The sequence below is a fragment of the Zootoca vivipara genome, chromosome 16 (assembly GCF_965207765.1).
Source record: "Zootoca vivipara chromosome 16, rZooViv2.hap1.1, whole genome shotgun sequence".
Classification (NCBI taxonomy): Eukaryota; Metazoa; Chordata; class Lepidosauria; order Squamata; family Lacertidae; genus Zootoca; species Zootoca vivipara.
Window position 1 is genome coordinate 28,345,040 of NC_142599.1, and position 6,137 is coordinate 28,351,176.

Sequence of the window (6,137 nt, forward strand, 5' to 3'; positions counted from 1 at the left end):
CGCACTCGGCTGGAGAGCACGATGCTGTGCAATGTGGTTGAAGATGCGGTATCAGTTTATGACAAGTCTACCAATCACTGGCAACCAGAACTGGATGCCTGGCAATCAACACAGCAATGGGACTCGACACCCGCTGGCCACTAAGATGGCTCTTGGGGGTTGCCATAAAACCTTGCCAAGACCAGAGGTTTCTGGCCTCCTTCGGAGGTGCGTTGGAATTGATCTCCTTGGATCACGAGATAAAGATCTTTCCGATTCAGGGCAGTGTGGTACATCCCATGGGAGAAGCCTTCTTGATGGTGGCAACCTTTGCTGACAGCCTCTCAAAGGCTTTATTTCTGCCCCGTGAGTCTCAACCTCCAACAAACCGGCACTTGGGGGCGATATTTAAAGTCCATCATCAATGCCCTGGTTAAAGGATGACAGCGTTTTGGTGGTGGTGGAGGGGGTCAGAGTATGCTGAAAGGGGGAGAGTTGAGAGGAAACATCTGGGTTGTATTCTAGCACAAAGTGCGCCTGGGGCTCCTTCTGACCCTGGTTTCACGAGGCTGAGTGTATGATTCACACGGCAATGTTAGGGATTAACTTTAGCTGGGACCGATCCAGACTGTCCTGAGAGCCACCCCTCAACTTGCCATTCTGGGGTGTGGGCTGAAGTGACCCACAGACTTTGCAGCCCTGTAGCAATTAGGTGGCTGCTCTGGAGGTCATGCCATATCTTCAATACCCTTCCTACCAATGGTCTCTCATTACATGACTCATTACACAACTCTCTCGTTTTGACAGACGTTCCAGGCTTTTAATGAGTCATAGAATCATAGAATTGTAGAGTTGGAAATGACCCCAAGGGTCATCTAGTCCAACCCCATGCAATGCAGGAATCTCAGCTAAAGCATCCATGACAGATGGGCATTCAACCTCTTCTTTAAAACATCCGAGGGAGTCCGTCCCACTGCCACTTACCACCAGAAAGTTCTTCCTAACATTTAGTCGGATTCTCCTTTCTTGTAACTTGAATCCATTGGTTTGAGTCCTACCCTCTGGAGCAGCAAAAAACAAGCTTTCTCCGTCTTCCATGTATTACAAGCATAGGTATTGTGCCACTAAGCTGCATCTTTTCAACTCTGAGTAGACCCACTGGCATCAACAGACATGGCGGATTTAAGTCCATTAGTTTTCCGTTCAGTTCAGATTTAAATATAAATCTGCCTAAGAAACCTGCTAAACTGCATACAGATAGGTCAAGGGACTTTTGCTCCAGGCACCTTTCAAGTTGATTTTGGTGTGTGCAGAACTAAAAGGGAATACACTTGCCAGGTGTGATCTTTTCTTCCAATTACAAGCTTGACCTATCAGTTGCAGCAGAGCTCCCCCTCCTGATCCAGGATAAGCATTAAGGTAAGTTTCGGGGCACAGGTGGTGCTGTGGGTTAAACCACTGAGCCAAGGGCTCGCCAACCAGAAGGTGGGCGGTTCGAATCCCTGCGACGGGGTGAGCTCCCGTTGCTCGGTCCCAGCTCCTGCCAACCTAGCAGTTCGAAAGCACGTCAAAGTGCAAGTAGATAAATAGGTGCCGCTACAGCGGGAAGGTAAACGGCATTTCCGTGTGCTGCTCTGGTTTGCCAGAAGCGGCTTTGTCATGCTGGCCACATGACCTGGAAGCTGTATGCCGGCTCCCTCGGCCAATAATGCAAGATGAGCGCCGCAACCCCAGAGTCGGTCACGACTGGACCTAATGGTCAGGGGTCCCTTTACCTTTACCTAAGTTTCGGGAGGGGACTTTTAAGTACTCAGCAAGAGTGGAACAATAAGGTCCAGATGTTCGCAGCTTATCACTTGGGCGAGTCCGGACAGGGCCGTCTTAAGCATGCCTGGCGCCCTGGCGCCTTGGTGTGACAGATCCCTCCGCCGCCCCCGCCCCGCCCCGTTTCCCAGCGCGGCGGACGGGCGCAGCGTGGCTGCCACCTGGAGGGCCGAAGCCCTGCACAACCCTGGAGGGCCGAAGCCCTGCGCACGCCCCAGGCCCGCGCGCCTCCAGAAAGTGGCCTGAAGCCACTGAACAGCTGAGAGGTGCGCCTGGGGCGGCCTCCACCACACCTCTCAGCAGGCGCAGCGGCGCCCCTAGAGACGGCCCTGAGTCCAGAGGGATGCAAACGGCTGGTGATATTCTGAATGGATTTTGGATTTCTAACACCATCAGCATGGGTGAATCCCTGCCTGTGGTACATCGGATTATGCCAGATACTGGGTGTTTTGGGAGTCTTTGGCCAATGTTATAAAATGGCGTTGAAATGAGGGAGGTTGCGAGAAGTAATGAATTTATATGAATTTCTAAGCATTATAGGTTTTCTTAATACAAACTGTTTCCCTTCGGTATCCTTTCGACTTGACAGCTCAAGGAAGTTACCTAGCTTTATAAAATCAACTCCTTGCCAGTTTCCTCCATTCCAACACTATTTTGCCCTTGAAAAAGGGACTCCAGGAAGTGCCCAGTGGTGACAATTGCTGAGCTGATTTGAAATATACTCGGAGTCGAGAGTGAATTTCATGCTCTTTATTCGGCTTGTATAGAAGAAGAAGAGAAGAATGGCTCTTTTCCCAAAATGTCTGCTTATATACATTATTTACACAATGGGCCTTGCGTGATTGGCTACTTCAGGGCTGCACCTGTGGGCCAATCAGGTTGCGGATTGACTTCTGCCAGCAGCCTGATTGGCTGCTCCTGCGGGCCAATCAGGTTGTGGATTCACTTCCACCTGGAGCTGGATTGGGTGGCTCCTGTGGACCAATCAGCAGTACATAACATGATTGCCAGTCAAGGAAAGGTGAATCTCGTCACCAGACTTGCCAAGAGGTCCAGACATGCAAAGGAAGTTCTATTGTACTTTGGGTGGTGGGACTTCAGAGGTGTTTGCCTGTGACCTGGGTCTTGCCATGACATGTCTGCTTATGCTAATCTTGAACCAAGGACTTGTCTGGACATGTTTGCCAAGGTTGAACTAGTGTGACCCCTGTCTACGCCTCCCCTTTTGTGACATGTCAGTGATGTAAAGATGATGTATCAATGATGCTGTGTGAACTGTACCTGGGGGGTGGTCTTGGGCCACACCCCTTCTGTGATGTATGTATGATGCTTCTGGGGGTGGTCTTGGACTCCAGGGTGGGCAGTTTTAAATGTCTATATAAGGGCAGGCACGCCTTTGTTCTAGGTCCTCCTCTTTCCTCCTGCCTGGGAGGGGAGCACCCTGTTGCAACAGTTCAATAAAGATCAAGGTTACTACCGTAGCTGCTTTGCTTCTCAATATTCTCTGGTTGGCCTCTGTTATTTTCTCCTGCCAATGGAGAACCTACAAAGGACTCTACAATGGCTCTTGTGTACCCCATAAGGGAAGGAGGGCAGGTTTTGTCTCTTCTCTTCTCTTTCCTTGCACTTCATAGACAACATGAGAGGAAACTAAGGCAGGCCCAGGCCCTCCCCTTCCCTGACAGACATAAAATGGCTGCCTTATCCATTGCTATGGAGACAGGAGGTGTAATGGCCCGCAGGGAAAGGAGGTTGCAGTTGGGAAGGGGACTCGAGAACCGGATCCAAATTTTGGAAAAGAGCAACAAGCGTCTACTCTGTGTGGGTTTATTATTATTATTATTATTACTATTGCAATTATTACTATTGCAATCCAACTCAGCAGTCCTGTTATCCTTCCCACAGGCCTTCAAAGCCAGCCCTCGCAGTGCTTTATGTCAGAAAGGAGAAACCAGTTGGACTGTGTGTGTTTTTTAAAAAAAACAACAGTGCTTCCTTTAAAGAAAAAGATTCCTGCTTTCTGCCAGTATTAACAGAAGCAAACATCTTGGCCAGGCAGCATTTCTTACCCACCAACATTTCACAGATTAAAACAGGGATGTGCTTGTAAAAAACAAAACAAAAACCCTTACAGTATCTTTAACCCAAGGTTTATTTCAATGGTGCTGCAAGGTCACAGAATGGGCCTGGTTATTGCCACCTACTGGCCAGAATGCTATTTCTCCTGAGTTACAAAGGTAAAGGTAAAGGGACCCCTGACCATTAGGTCCAGTCGTGACCGACTCTGGGGTTGCGCGCTCATCTCGCATTATTGGCCGAGGGAGCCGGCGTACAGCTTCCAGGTCATGTGGCCAACATGACAAAGCCGCTTCTGGCAAACCAGAGCAGCGCACGGAAACACCGTTTACCTTCCTATTTATCTACTTGCACTTTGACGTGCTTTCGAACTGCTAGGTTGGCAGGAGCTAGGACCGAGCAACGGGAGCTCACCCTGTCACAGGGATTCGAACCGCTGACCTTCTGATCAGCAAGCCCTAGGCTCAGTGGTTTAACCCACAGCGCCACCTGGGTCCTTCTCCTGAGTTATAATTGTATCTAAAGCTTGGTGTCTTGCAAAAACTTCCAAAATATCTCCAGCACTGGATAAAGGTTTTGGTCCTGAAGGGCAAACTTATCATGCCCAATTCGCCGCTTTTGAATTCTGAACATTAAGTGGTAAGTAAATACTCGAAATAAAATAACCGATCACTGTGTTTGCATAGAAGAGGTTCCCTTTCATCTCTGGGGGTGTTTTTTAGACTGTCACTATTTTGAAGGAAAGATTCAAGAGCATATGGGAAATTTATCTTTGTGCAGTCAACATGGATTAAAGTTGCTCTGTGTCACCCTATTGCAACACACTGGCTTTTTAAAAATGAAAAAATAGACTTTTTGCAGTTATGGAAAGTGACTGGGAAATGTATGGGATGAACGAATGGTTAACAGGAAGACATGTAAACACCCTGCAAGCAAGTTAGGGCAAACACAGGACAAATGCTTATTGTTGTATTACTGCCCTGCAAACAAGTCAGAACAAATGCTCATTAAAGACCAGTCTAAGGGCCCCTTCAGACATCCTTTTTATTCTGCATTCATGATCATTTGTATTCATGATGGTATATCAGGGCAGTTAGACACGTCCAATAATAATAATAATTCTGGGCGGCTTCCAACAGAAAAATAAAATCTATTAAACATTAAAAGCCTCCCTAAACAGGGCTGCCTTGATATGCCTTCTAAAAATCTGGTAGCTGTTTTTCTCCTTGACATCTGATGGGAGGGCGTTCCACAGGGCGGGCGCCACTACCAAGAGGGCCCTCTGCCTGCTTCCCTGCAACTTGGCTTCTCGCAACAAGGGAACCGCCAGAAGGCCCTCAGTGCTGGACCTCAGTGTCCGGGCAGAACGACAGAGGTGGAGACGCTCCTTCAGGTATACAGGACCGAGGCCATTTAGGGCTTTAAAGGTCAGCACCAACACTTTGAACTGTGCTCGGAAACGTACTGGGAGCCAATGTAGATCTTTCAAGACCAGTGTTATGTGGTCTCGGCGGCCGCTCCCAGTCACCAGTCTAGCTGCCGCATTCTGGATTAGTTGTAGTTTCCGGGTCACCTTCAAAGGTAGCCCCATGTAGAACACATTGCAGTAGTCCAAGCGGGAGATAACTAGAGCATGCACCACTCTGGCGAGACAGTCTGCAGGCAGATAGGGTCTTAGCCTGCATACCAGATGGAGCTGATAGACAGCTGCCCTGGACACAGAATTGACCTGCGCCTCCATGGACAGCTGTGAGTCCAGAATGACTCCCAGGCTGCGCAGCTGGTCCTTCAGGGGCACAGTTGCCCCATTCAGGACCAGGGAGTCCTCCACACCTGCCCGCCTCCTGTCCCCCACAAACAGTACTTCTGTCTTGTCAGGATTCAACCTCAATCTGTTAGCTGCCATCCATCCTCCCACCGCCTCCAGGCACTCACACAGGACCTTCACCGCCTTCCCTGGTTCTGATTTAAAAGAGAGGTAGAGCTGGGTATCATCCGCATACTGATGGGACACCCAGCCCAAACCCCCTGATGATCTCTCCCAGCGGCTGCATGTAGATGTTAAAAAGCATGGGGGAGAGGACAGAGCCCTGAGGCACCCCACAAGTGAGAGCCCAGGAGTCCGAACACTCATCCCCCACCACCACTTTCTGAACACGGCCCAGGAGGAAGGAGCGGAACCACTGCACCCCAGTGTTTTGAAGTAGACAAACAGCTTCATCTCCAGTCAGTGCATGTCCTGTACCTTCCTGCCGAAA